Here is a 14,914-nt window from a genome sequence, read left to right as displayed (position 1 = left end):
TCTTCCCTTTCCCACATTTCCCAGAGGGCATTCTCGTGGCTGTGGTTGCTACTGTCATTTCCAGCACCGCATTCCTCCATGACAACTGACCGTTTTAGTCCCCCACTGTCACCTCTAGAACTCAGCTCCTCTGCTCCCTTGGAGCTAGAGAATTCCTTTTCTCAAGTGATCATAGCTCCTTTCAGCATCTCGTCTTCCTTGAATCTCTAGGCAGATACAAAATGTCACTGGGCTTTATAAAAACATAGCAGAAGACCTGCCTGATTCTTCTGAGTTAAAATTTGAAAGATGAATAGCTGTTAATCAGAGTTGGTGGAGCAAAGTTAGGGGGTGAGGGAGGGGTTCCCAAGCAGAAGAAGAAACAGCGTGCCCTGTTCCAGCTTTTGGCTGGACTGCAGCTCTTGTGTTCACCACTGCGTGCAGTACCAGGGCACTGCTCCTATCTCCTAGTGGGTGTACAGCATATGAACAAGAGACTTAAAGCAGCTGGCAACTAGCAACTGCAGTTTGGTACAGTTTCTTAAAATGCAGACCACGAGCGTCTAAATTGTGGAAGGGCCATAGAGGGACAGCTCTGTGGGTCCCCGGCTTAACTACTGAACTGGAACATGCAAATTAAAATCCCTCTAATGCAGCCTTATGCAGGCCTGTGGATCGAGCTGGAGCAGTGAACTTCAAACTTCCAGTCCCCGTACGCTGTAAGAAATACATTCTACATTGTGACCCAGTACACACACATATACAATACAGTAATGTGAACAGGAATTTTTCTACACCATTCTAGTAAATTGTTTTTCCAGGGCTGACTGGGTGATTGCAACCCATTTAACTCACTCTTCAACTCATCACAACTTGAAAAACACTGGGTTAGTGTCTAGAGAGGGAGTGGGGTGGCGAGTGCTGATACTGTGAAGAAGTGGGGAATGGTTAGATCACAGAAGGTCTTGCTAAATTAAGGAGTTTAGCCTTGTGCTGTAAGACATGCAAAATCATTCATTTCATTAATAACTAGATATGAGGAAAACAAAACCTAGATCCTGTCTCTGTAGAGACTACGGTCTCCCCTTGGGGATGGGTGTGGAGACAGATAAATTATCTGTCAACAGTAGGGACTGGAGGAGAAGCCAGGCAGCATAGGGGTGAGTAACAGCCGGAAACGTTCTAAGAATTAAAAGTAGTCCAGTAAGGAGTGGTTTTAGACAAGAATACAGTGGTCCCCCTGTCTTTGCAGTTTTGCTTTCTGTGGTTTCAGTTACCCATGGTCAACCGTGGTCTGAAAATATTACATGGAAAATTCCAGAAATAAACAATTCATCAGTTTTAAATTGCATGCCCTTCTGAGTAGCGTGATGAAATCTCGTCATCCCACTTCATCCCGCCCGAGGCCTTAATCATCCCTTTGTCCAGGTATCCGCCCCTTAGTAGCCACCTCTTTATCAGATCAACTGTCACATCATCGCAGTGTCTGAGCTCATGTAACCCTTTTTACCTAATAATGTCTCCCAAAAGCAAGACTAGTGATGCTGGCCAAAGAGAGGCTGCTGTAGAGTGCTTCCTTTAAGTGAAGAGGTGAAAGTTCTCAATAAGAAAAAAATTACATGCACAGGTTGCTAAGATCTACCGTAAGAACAAATCTTGTATTTGTGAAATTGTGAAGGAAGAAAAAGAAATTTGTGCTAGTTTTGCTGTTGCACCTTAAACTGCAAAGTTATGGCCACAGTGCATGGTAAGTGCTTAGTTAAGATGGAAAAGACACTAAATTTATACAAGATATTTTGAGAGAGAGAGAGACCACATTCACATAACTTTTACTACACTATATTGTTATAATTATTCTATTTCATTATTACTTACTGTTGTTGGTCTCTTACTGTGCCTAATTTAGAAATTAAACCGTGTCATAGGTATGCATAGGAAAAAACATTGTATATATAGGGTTTGGTACTGTCTGCAGTCTCAGGCATCAACTGGGGGTCTTCGATCGTGTTCCCCATGGATAAGGGGGCACTACTGTATTTACCTTAGTCCTGGCTCCAAAGTCCTCCTTTCTCTGGAAGGAGAGATAAGTTATCTCGGCCTTATCTACCTTATCTTGAAGGAAATTATTACGATTACGATTATAAAGTTCAAGAAGTCCTTCAGAATAAGGGATGACATGAAGACAAGCAGAAAGCAGAAGACAGGACCAGAATCCCTGTCCTTCAAGGAGTTGAAGAGATGGTCTTCCTAGAAATACCAGAGTACCCTGACTGCGGAATGTGCCCTCGTGCTGTATGGAGCTGGTCCAACTATGAAGTAATGTCTCAGACATATAATATTTTAACAGCTTTATTGAGGTGTAATTCACTCGTTACCACCGTCCAATTTTAGAACATATTCTAGCTCCTCAAAAAGACCACGCTCACCCACCTGCAGTCAGTCCCTGTTTTCCTCTCCAGCACTAACCAACCAGTAATCTACTTTCTGTTTCTATAGATTTAACTTTTCTGGACATTTCACATAAACGGCATTATACAATGTGTGATCTTCTGTGTCTGCCTTCTTTTACTTAGCATACCATCATGTTGGACTGGGTATCAAAACTTCATTCTTTCTTACTGCCGAATAGTATTCCACTGTCTTCCACCACATTTTGTTTACCTATTCATCACTTAAGAGATATCTGGGCTGTTTCCATTTTTTTGGCTATCATGAATAATGTTGCGATGTACAAATTTTTGCCTGGACATATGTTTTCATTTCTCTTGGGTGGATATTCAGAAGTGGAATTGCTGGGTCATATAATAAATTTACGTTTAACTTTTTCAGAAACAGCCGAACTATTTTCCAATGTGGCTTAACTGTTTTACATTCCAAGGAGCAACGTATGAGCATTCCAGTTTATCCACATTCTTGGGTATATTTTAAAATCCAGGTTCAAAATTATTATGATGTGAAGCACAGCCTGATAAAACTTGAACTAGCATTTTTGTGAACTGTGGAGTTCATGTGGCCTTGTAATTTACTCACATTCCAAATTTCATGGAAATTTAGAAAAGAAATTATCAGGGATGTTCATTAGAAACCTGCTTAAAATCATTTAATAGTGCAATACGAAAAGAAGCATGTAGACCTAATCATAGAAAATTTGCCCAAAAATATTTGCCAAAGGGGAGTTATCAAGGAACCGAGCATGACAAATGAGAATGCACTTCTCACACCAGAGTTTCCACAGGGACAAAATCTTAATTGTGAATCCTACAAACCGGTAACAACTTACAAAAGGCAGTAACCACAGCCAGGAACACAGAAAGAAGGCCAGGCAGGGGACTGTTTCTTTAATTATTCCTTTTTTTTTCTGAGCATTTTTTATAATTTCACATTTTTAATTTTTATTTATTGCTTAATTTGGGGGGGAAATAATTAGGTTTTTATTTATTTATCTTTAATGGAGGTACTGGGGATTGAACCCAGGACCTTATGCATTCTAAGCATGCACTCTACCACTGAGCTATACTCTCCCTTTGTTTCTTTAAATCTGATGCAACTTGCATTGAGTCAGGTGATGAGTTACCAAGATGAGACCCTGTTTCTAGAAAAGAAAAGGAACAGACCTGGCCTCAAGGGAAAAGAGGTTAGTCACAGGAATGCCCCTGCTGCTTTGAAAACCCCAGGTACCTTTTACAAACAGAGTCACAAATTAAAAGAAGGGGTGGGCACCCAGAGGACTGGCAGGAGCTTTGGTTCAGAGACCACAGAAGAACACCAGGCTCTCAAACCCCTTCCATGTACAGTTTTCCAATCTAGAAAACAACTCCCCTGTCTGGGGCTTGGATCTCTGTCTCTCTAACATTTTACTTAAAAGTTACCACATATATTTCACTGAACGTATCATATGTATTTATCTCCACCAACAGCCTTCCTTCTTAGGAGGGGCGCTTTTTGCTCCTAGAGATGAAGACCTCCAAGGACCTATGCTAATGACCCACTCGCACTCTTTCTGGTGCAATCAGCTAAGTGGAGGTTTTGGTACCCAGCTGGTCAGGTTCCAGGAGATTTCCCCTGCTAATTTTCAGTCACTCAAGGAAAACAAAGGAGTAACTAAGATTGGGTTCCCATGATTTGAAAGAAACCTTGTTCCTCCTCCCCTTCCCCCTGCCAAGATGTGTAGACTTTTGTATTTCACACTTTTACATCTGTTCTTCTCCAAAAATAAAAGCTGTTTATATTCCAGAAATGATGACTACAATACCAGCACATGTTACATCTTTAAAATACTCACAGAGAGAACATACACATTGTTCAGACCAAAGAGCGTGTGCGCTGTTCCTTCCCAGAGCAGCATCTGGGTGTGAAGCTGCAGGAGAGCGCAGCCGTGCTTTTATTTATTTGTTTGTATGGAAAGAAAACCATGTTCTACCTGACTGGTGCTAGAGCTACCACCTCGAAGAAAACAGAAGAAGGGTGCGTGGCCTTTTAGGAACAGCAGACACTTGGCTTTGACCTTACGAACCCTAAGGAGTTGAAATGGTAAACCACAGCACTCCTGAACTCAAAGGACCCTTTCAACCATGCAAACAGCTGCAAAGAAGCCATTTCAAATTCATAGTTTCCTCAGAGCCTAAGATACCACCAGTACTAGAAAGAAAACTGTCCCAATCTTGGTCACAGATAGAACCTCTTAATAATGCAATTAATTCACTTCCCCATCTAAAGAGTAATTCACATCTCTGATTTAAATGATTTAAGACCCCTTCTGAGAAAGTTGGATATGCCCCCCCAATTGTCAATATTGCAAAAAAACCTAATCATCTTTAACCAGGTATTTTTTATATCCAGTCTAATGATTACTTCCTAATCATCTCTTTCCTTTAACATAGGTCTTCCAAGAAGGGTCTTTGAATTCAATTTTTTGAAAGCATCTTCCCCAAAAGTGAGTAAAATTTTGATATATGGTCATTATCAAGTTGTGCACAAAGTTCCCTTAATGATCATAATTGTCATCAACCTTCCCCAAAAATAAAAAGACATGCAATATAAGCAGTGTGTTTATCTAAGAACTGTAGATTAAATAACAACATAGGACATCTTTGTGGCTAGGTAAGAGATGTTTATGGATTGTTGTGACAAGGAAAGTCTGTGGTATTTCTCAGAAGGAAATCCTCTAACCTGCTGTCTAGATTCCAAACCTCCATTCCATTTTCCAAGTCTCAAAAAATAAACAACCCAAAGATTTCAAGCTGCAAACTAAAGAAGGGCTGAAAGGGTGTGTGAATGTGAATATATATATTTTTTTTCAGCTTCCAGGCAAATGTCAGCACTTTCTGAGGCTTTAAACTGAATCCCCACAGGTCCATAGGGAAAAGCAAGAAATTAATACCAGAAGGATGCATCTTCTTGATCAGAGGGGTAGGGCTTTTCCTGCCCCTTGAATAAATGTGCTAATAAAAAAAAAAAAATCTCAGTGCAAAGAACAGTCCAGGATAATCAGTTGAAATGGTAGTAGCTGATGCTTGATACCATTTCAAGTATCCCCCTTTCTTAGAAATAATTCACATGCATATGATATTAGTGTGAATCTTAAGTCCATATTCCAAAAAGTATGTCCCTTCCACAATCTGAAGCCATATGCCTTAAGAAAAAGTTAGTTATCTTATATAAATCACTATTTCCTACTCTGCATCATTTTTAGGCATACTCAGATTTCTGTGGATATAGTCTGTTTTTCCAAAGCAACCTGTATTTTTATGATTTCTTTCACATATACTTCCATGATTCACCTGTATTCATGTGTGTGTCTCCATTAACAACCCCGCTACATCTAGAACAATGCCAGGTACACAGCAGATACTCAATCAGTATTTGTTAAATGAATGAGTGAAATCAATATGAAAGAAACAAAAAGAAGACTGTCTTTTTAAACATTTTGGCTAGCGTTTCTAAAACTCTAACGTGCATCTAATTACCTGGAGGGCTTCTTAAAGCACAAATTGCTGGGTCCCATTCCCAGAGTTTCTGATTCAGTAGGTCAGAGAGGCAGAACCAAAGAGATGATTTTGAAACTGCTGAAATGAGGATCTCACTTTGAGAACCACGGTTTAGGCAGTTAGCCTATCAGCCAGCTCTTAGAACCTCACAAGGCATAGGATAACATTTGCTGAAAATCTACCAGCTGTAGAATCCTCTTCTACCTACTGGGTAAGCCACACTCATCCTTGCTCCAAACACTCTCGACATTGCCAACACAGGACATGGATGCAAGGGTACAATACACGGACACATGTCCAAAACAGAAAGAAGTCGTGAGTACAGTGGAACTAAAGATGCTTCATTTCACCAGTGCATTTCTTGATGATGTATCCTACTGCGTAGTTTAATGTATTTTTCTCAGATGGAAATTACTAAACCACAATGCATAGCCATTCTTCCTCGCACTACCCCACTTCATTTCACTTACTAATGGGAGCTTCATCTGAGGCCAGGGCACAAAATGTAGTAAGAAAGCCCATTTTAAAGCTTATTTATATTGTTAATATTTTAGTGTCTGTAAGGACCAGATGATCAATACTCAGTCCTTAATGATCAGAAACCAAGCAGACACATTGACAAGGTGCAGATATAATCTAAACCCACCACCAGGCTAAACAAAAGGATGCACAAAAACAATTCAAAGGAATCCCAAACTCTAACTCTTCAATTACTGCATAGGTTTTTAAAGCACAGCTAGCATTAACTTTCAAATGCATACTTTTCTCATGACCTTGCTCTGGATTTTAGTGCATTTATATCCAGATTATAATCAGAGAGGGTATTTAATTAGATAATGTTTGCAAGTACTTTGAAGATATAAAGTGCTCTATAAAGGCTAAATATTATTATTTAAATACAGTTTGCAATTACTGCTTACAACCTATTCCACCCACCACACTGCTATAATTTGATTACAAGCGGCTAAAAAAAAAAGAAAAAAACCTAGAAGTAGAAATGATGAAACCATGTCCATGTGAAGCTCTGATTTTTACCCTAGGCATAAATAATTTATAAGCATTTTAAATGGAGGGTTAGGTTATAAAATCTAGTAAATCAAGGCAGCTGGCCTCCACAAGACTGAGAACCACAAAGTTGTGTTGATTCTAATAGTTTCTTACTTATAAACCAGGTGGAAAGTAGAGTGTGGTTGAAAACACGGGGCTCTTTACTCTTTTGGTTGCCAGCTCCATCTTCCATTTTCTCTATCATAATCTTAAAATATCTATATCCATCTGAAAAAAAGTGTAACTCCAGATTTTTATTTTAATGGTTGTCTGGCAGATAAAGGCTTGAGAATGGCCCCTGTTCGAACACATCTTCTGGCTCATCTTGCTATCTTCTATGATAATCATAAACTCAGTGGCCTCCAATTCTTTAAAAATGGAAACCTTTGAGCCTGATTCCACGCACCTTCCAAACACATTTGTTGGATGGTTTCCAAAGAGCATGGCAGATTAAATGTAAACATACCTTATACACAATGTACAAGGAAATCACGGTTAATCCCAAAATGGTTCATATTTTATATAGTTTTTTTTAAAGACAATAAAAAGAACAATTCACATATTCTAAGCTGACCTTGGTTATTTAAAAAACAAAATCACAAGGAAGAAATACCTTGGAAATAATGCTTAAGACACAACTATGCTCATCAAAGAGATCTTATGTCCAAAACAAAAGGTACCTGGGAAATCTGTGAACCCAGGGAGATAACAGTCAGCTAATTCTGATATCACGACAAGGTCCATGAGTCAAATACTGACCATGTGAGTTACCACGGGCACTGGTGTTGGGACAGGTCAGTCATAAGCTTGGCCATTTAGTAGCTCTATGACCTTTGGTAAATGAACTGATTTTTCTAAGCCTCGTGTGCTCATCCGTAAATGATACACACTTACCTCACAGGAAATTGGGAGGTAATCTGACAATGTCGGGAGCCTTACAGATCACTTTTAACTTTCACTGTAAATTGCACTGCTAAAAATTTATTCTAAGGAAATAGAGATGTATACAAAAACTTGTATATAAGGATAAATAATTGTAACAACTAATGTATAAAAATGATATATACAAAGATTTGTCTATAAGGGTGTTTGATTATAAAAGCACTAAATACAAGAGTTGAAAAGTTGAAAATAACAAAAAGTTTCACCAATAGGAATTGGTTAAATATATTATGGTACATTCCCACAATAAAATGCTAAGCAATCCTTAAAACATAAGATTAGAAATTTGAACACTGACTGGATATTTGAAGAAATTAAAAATTACATACTAATTTTTAGACATGATAATAGTATTATGGTTATGTATTTTTAGGAGTGTTTACCCTTTAGAAATACATACTAAAATATTTACAAGTAAATGGATATGATGCTTCAAAATAAAGTAGGGGAGGATATGGATGGGGGTGTAGATAAAGCAAGATTGGGTATGAGTGGGTAATTGTTAAGTTGGGGTCTCATTATACTGTCTGCTTTTTAAAATAATAGTTTAATTTAGATTTAATTCACATTCCATAAAATTCACCCTTTTTTTGAAGTGTTCAAGTGATTTGTAGTATACGCATGGAGTTGAGCTACCATCACCATTATCTAATTTTAGGACATTAGCAGTCACTTCCTACTCCCCCCCACCTCCTCCAGCTCCAGCAACCACTAATCTACTTTCTGTCTCTATGGATTTGCCTATTCTGGACATTTCATATAAATGGAATCATTTAACATGTGGCCTTTTGTGTCTGGCTTCTTTCGCTGCATAATGTTCATCAAAAGTTCTTTTTATTACCAAATGATATGCCATCTTACGGATATACTACTTTTTGCTTATTTATTCATCAACTGATGGATATTTGAGTTGTTTCCACTCTTTGGTTATTATGAATTGTGCTACTAAAAACATCTGTATACAAGTTTTTGTGTGGATATACGTTTTCAATTCTCTTTTGTATACACCTAGAGGTGGAATTACTGGGTCACATAGTAACTCTCTATTTAACATTTTGAGGAACTGCCAACGTGTTTTCCAAAGTGGAATGCCTCATTTTACATTCCCACCAGCAGTGTATCAGCATTCCAATATTCTTTCTACTTTTACAAAAGCTTTAAATTCCCCATGATAAAGAATTTTTAAAAATTATGCCATAGGAGAACATGAATAGCACGCAAAAAGGTTAAGTTTAAAAAAACAGGTTGCAGATAATATATCCAATATGATCTTAATTTATTTTATTTTATTTTTTTATTGAAGTGCTGTTGATTTAGAATGTTAGTTTCAGGTGTACAGAAAAGCGAGTCAGCAATCTTAATTTTTTAAAAGCTATCTGTTTAGCTATGCAGAGAAAAAACTACTAAGTCATATGCCAAAATGTATCTGTGGTTATCATTGAGAATCAGTAATAGAGAAGCAATTCTTTTTGCTTTTTTCCATTTCCCAAATTTCTGTAATGATCATGTGTTTCTTTTATAATGAGAATAAAAGGCTTTTTTAAAAAAAATGAAACAAACTTTTAACAATTCAGCAGTCTTTGCTCCCATTCACAACCAACATTTTCTGGGCCCTGAAGCCCCAGGGATCATCCTGGTGGGATTCCTAAGAAAATCAAAAATATACATTGCCTTCATGAAAGCTTGCTGTATAGTAGTAGATAAAATTCAAGGAAGAAAGTTCTGAGTGTTCTAAAAAAAGGTATGAGGTCAATTTGGAAAGGATTTACATGAGAGGGATAATTTCTAGCTGAAAGATTCAAGAAAAATTTTGTGGACAAGGAGCCATTTGAATGTTGAGTGTTGGAGTAGAGGGTACAGAAAAAGACAATAAGATAGGGCACCCCTAAAAGAGCATCCATGGGGAGAAGGGAGATGTTCCCTGTGGCAGGTAAGAAGGGATGGTCATTAAAACTGCAGGGCATGGTGTGGGGCCCAGCTGAATTTTAGCTGGTCTTTACATAAAGAGTTCAGTCTTTGGTCTGTAGACTGTGAGGAGTCAGAGAAGGCCGTGAATAAAAATACCCAGATTGAAACTGTGCTTTAGGAAGACTAACGTGGCTGCAGTATATACAGGAGACTGGTCAAAAGAAGGCTGGTGGTAGGGACTTAGGAGACAAGTCTTGTCACAGGGGCCACCCAGGGGAGAGTAACTGCAGCAGGACAGCTGGAGACAAGAGGACCCATGCGATAGATATCAAGGCCAGGATTTTAAAGATTGGGGTAAAATAAATGTGTTTTGAGAATTTCCAGGCACCCCCTTGAGACAAGTGGAGGCAATCTGGGCATGTAAAAAAGTAGAAAGATAATCATCTTTCTCCAGAATGGAAGAAATTACAAGCAGAATTCATCCAACATTTTCTTTTTAAGTCCTTCCTCTCTCTCCACGAAGAACCTTGTATTTATATGTGCAGAATAACATTTCATTCAAAAATATCACCTAGATTTTCTTGGAATTGTCAGCACACTGCTAGTTCAGGCCCTGTTCTCACAGTGCTCCTTCCCCCACAGACATGGAAGAACAATCTGACAGGAAAGCATCTTTCAGATACAAGTTTTCCCAATTTCTATAAGAAACACAGACTCAGACTGATTACACTCAGCTGGGAATGGCTGCCATGCTCCAATCACAGTAGCTCAAAGCTGGGTGGACTTTAGACCCACTATCACTGAACAAAGGAATGGCATAGAACAAGAAGGGCCTGGAAGATTAATTCCAGGGTAAAGACATGAAAGAAGAAAGGGCCAACCGGCAAGACTCAGAATTATGAGATTTCAAAGAACCTTACAGATAAGGGGGGAAAATTTGATATTTCCATGAAGGAAAAGTATTCTTGGGTATTCTTTCATCCACAAAATATTCCATGACCTCCTAAGTAGCTAATTATGCAAACAGCAAACCATGACTTATATGAGCTTTTGTACTAAGATTACTCCAGTTAATAATGAATACTGAAAATGATTATGCATATTTCTCTGATGTTCTGATAACTACCACTACACCCTAGTTTATTATGAGGCAATGTCATGGCAAAGCAAACACCTGTTTAATGTCTCTAAAAAACATCAAATGTATCTAATTTTAAAACTGCTATGCTGTTATCATTTTAAGATACTGTTATCTTACCAATTCATGCAACTTTACTAAACTCTCATTTAAGACCAGATTTAATTAAATACTCTGGGGTAATGAATTAACAATGCTTCAAGATTTCTTTCAGCCCATGAGACCTCTGACCAGAAGGTTTTAAACACTGGACTAGTACTAGTGTATCATTTCAGGCGCCCACTCCCTCCCCGACCCCACCCCCACACAAACTTTGAAAAGGCACAGGCACAATAAATGCGCTTTTATTTGAATAATGGTTAATCCATAAAGAGGAGAAAAAAGTTTAAAAAGAAAAGTGGTTTTAATGAATAATGCTGGTACCTGATACTGGTCTAGAAATAAACTAATCCCCAAAAAGCTTCTAGGCGGAGCTCACCTCATCTGAAATGAATGCTTATACTGGGGCAAAGGTCAACCCAGGACATCAGAGGGTCAGATATATTCCATCAGAGGTCAATGTAACGTCACTCTGGCACATAAAAAAGAAAAAGTACTATTAAAAAGAGGACTTCTGATGGTTTTTCTTTTCCTCTCAGGATCATTTCCTACTAGGTACAATCACTGGGGTCAAATGCTGGTAGAATCAAGTTTCCCATAAAATTCTATTTAATCACAGAATAGCATATTTGTGTAGTGCTTTATGGTTTTCAAAGCACTGCCATAAATACTTTATTGCTTTTTGAAACCTGTATATAAGGAAGGCAAGCAGTTGTGATCATTCCCATTTTTGAATTAATAATGGTTAAATGACGGATCCAAAGTCACAGAACTAATAAGACATGGACATAGAACCCAGTGCTCAGTCCACACCATTCACTCATTCTCTCATTCATGCATTTATTCAACCAACGGGGACTATGGACTCAGAGATGAACAAGACCCAGCCTCTGGCCTCAAGGAGCCCACAGTTTAGTGAGCAAGTAGAAAGAAAACCCCACGTCATTTATAACACAAGCATGAAAAACGTAGCTGGAAGAATGCATGCAAATCCTCCAGATGAGGTCAATTATTAAATCTAGGTTTCAATAGAGAAAGAAATAGCCAGGCAGAGAAGGGAGTGAGGGGTAAAGGGAGAAAGACAAGCAGAGGTCATCCAATTCTGTTCAAATAGAAAAGTGAGTGAGTCCTGGCAGAAACTTACAGGATGAAGTCAGCAGTGGCCAATCTTGGCCTTGAAGTCCTTACTCTGTGGGCCAAGCTAAGGACAGCCAAGCTGTTCAGATTCAGATATATGCTAATCTCCAAAAAGCTTTCTGGGCTGATCTCACCTGGTATGCAATAAAGCACACTGGTGGCACATTTCATTTCTTTTAATTCTGTGATGTCTTGAAGGAAGAATGACTCAGGCCCTGGGTTTGAATGAGTAGAATTGTTTTCTGTAGCCTCTGTATATATATATACGCATTTCATACACCCGCATAGATAGTTTATATCCATAATATTATATATAGGTATCCACATAGATTATACAAAACATACATAGAACTCTATAAACCTTGCATGCAGAGAAATCTGAATAATGTATATGTCTAGACTGACCCCTTGGGACATGTTCAGATAGAAAAGGCTTGTGGAGAGAGATTACCATGCCGGACAGCCATCTGTCCTAGATGATTCCGATAGTCATTTGCCTGCAGAGGAGGAACTGAAGGGGGTTGGACAAGATGAATTCCAAAAAGTTACCTTGAAGCTCCATGGTTTTATGTACAAAGCAGTTTCTCTATTTTCGATAAATAAAATTCTACAAACCTGGTGAAGTAATTCCTCTGCCATTTTTTTGTGCTCAGGCAGAAAATGTACTATTGATTTCTGATAATGTGCTCTTTTCTCTGAGTCACATTATTTGTGACTCAGAGAAAAGAGCACTGAATGAGGAGTCAGGAAACCTAGATTCTCACCCCAAATCACCCTTCTCCCCTCCCCAACCCACTCCACCTCCAACAGGGGAGGGGGCTGTGTGACCTTGAGCAATAGACCTCACCTCTCTGGGCTTCAGCTTCCCATATACTAAATGAAAGGATTTGGCTAAGTGTTCCATAATTCTCTTCCAGCTCTAAAACTATGAAATCATTCCACTCCCTCAAGACTAGTTTATCTCTGGAGCTCTAAAAATAAGGATTAATAAAACTGGATTCAGATCACCACTTTTCTAAACATCACCTCTTTTCTTACTTTTTAAAACCATCCAAATCTTGCATAATTTAAATGATCAGGGCTGTCACTGGTTGCTCTGGTTTAAACTATGCATTGTTGCTATTTGGGGAAAATTTAGACTGGGTCCAGTCTGGGATCACTGGCTGAGAACAATAAGCCCCCAGAGTGAGAAGGATAAAGGCCCCTCCAGACAGGATCTGCTTTTAATGCATTGAGAGCAGAGTTTACAAAAAGAGCATTGATTGTGTATATTAAAGAGCCACCAAAACAGCAAGGGACTGGTAGGACTGCAGCAAATTCTCCTAGATGCCACTGACCTTGGCTGCATTTCAGGGGTCAGGCATTCCCCAGGAGGTTCTCAGCAGGCAGGCTTTCCTGAAGGTTTAGGAACAAATGAGACCTCTCATCTACAAGAGCCCATCTCTACTAATCTGGGAAAACAGAGAGAGGTTGATCTGCCCTCTGATTTGTGGAGATTACCTCTGTGGCCTTTGGACTCAACTGCCAGCCTTCACACCTCACCCACCACAAGACTGGTCGCAGCCCCAGCCCTCTGGGATGCAATTGTCCCCACATCTGCATTTAAATCACCCAGCCAGCAGTTCCCCATCTCTAGGGCTGGCTGGAAGCTGTAGCCCTCTCTCTTTCCACACCTCCTGCAGGCAGAAATACAGAAGCAAAGCACTAAGCCCAGGCCACAAAGAGCAATTTCAGTGAATTGTGCAAAGACATCTTTTCAAAATACTGATCTCAGGAGCACAGGTCTCCCATGTGTGAATCGCACGCCAGGTCGGCTGGTAAGCCCTTGTGGTTGCTCACAAGTATGCAAGCTCTGGGCTCAGTATCTCAGAAATCTTCCCTGGGAAAAAGCCCAGAAGGGACACCTCTGACCAAGCCCAACTTAAAATCACATCACAGCGATTTCCATTAGAGAAGGGATGTTGAGATTCCGGCTCAAGGAAATCGCAAGCCTTGCCCCATTGTTCAGATTCCCTTCCCCCTACCCCACTCCCCTGCTTTGCCACTTTCCGCGATCCTGAAGTCTGGGCCATCCATCCACCTGATTAACCCGCTGGCAGCAACTCCCAGCACAGAAAGTAGGGCAAATGAACACATACAGTCTGTAAAGCAGGAAGCCACAGACTTGGCCAAAGCAACCCCTGTTACCAATCCCCACCCCCAAGTGCCCAGGAGGCACTGGAATCTGAATGTAGCATTTCGGCGCCAGGGAAATAGACAGCTTACTGTAATAACGTATGAATGAGCTTTTGCTACCCAACTATCAAAAAAGCCAATTTAAATGGCATCTCTGTTCCTTCTCAGCCTCTTGACCGCCTCGCAGAAACCTCACCTCTGAGATGGAAGGATTAAGAAGGAGAGGGGGAGTTTAAAAGGGAGGGAGTAGGTGGGGAGAGGATGAAAAAGTACCACTTTGACCATAAAGGTAGTTCTTTAAAATAACCGTAAAGAAGGAGGCAACGTCAAGAGAAGCACTGAATATTCAAGTATATAACCCCAAGATTTAGCATCAGTCTAACAATGTATTCCTCAGGAGGGCGTGTGAACTTCCAAGCTTCACCCATCCTGCGTGCCTCTGTGTTGAGAGCCACCATCAATTCGATCTCACTGACCCTCCTTGCCTCAAGTATATACAAGT

At 39.6% G+C, this 14,914-nt stretch overlaps 1 protein-coding gene and 1 non-coding gene across 8 annotated transcripts in view; both read right to left on the bottom strand.

The window, feature by feature from the left end:
• TNIK (TRAF2 and NCK interacting kinase) overlaps positions 1 to 14,914 on the bottom strand; it is a 361,554-nt gene that overhangs the window by 344,870 nt on the left and 1,770 nt on the right. The gene's annotated exons all lie outside the window — the stretch shown is intronic.
• On the bottom strand, positions 3,429 to 3,501 carry TRNAS-AGA (transfer RNA serine (anticodon AGA)). The gene has a single exon. It is a non-coding gene; the product is annotated as a tRNA-Ser (tRNA).

Source organism: Camelus bactrianus, chromosome 1 (assembly GCF_048773025.1).
Source record: "Camelus bactrianus isolate YW-2024 breed Bactrian camel chromosome 1, ASM4877302v1, whole genome shotgun sequence".
Classification (NCBI taxonomy): Eukaryota; Metazoa; Chordata; class Mammalia; order Artiodactyla; family Camelidae; genus Camelus; species Camelus bactrianus.
This window is presented reverse-complemented; position numbering and strand designations above follow the sequence as displayed.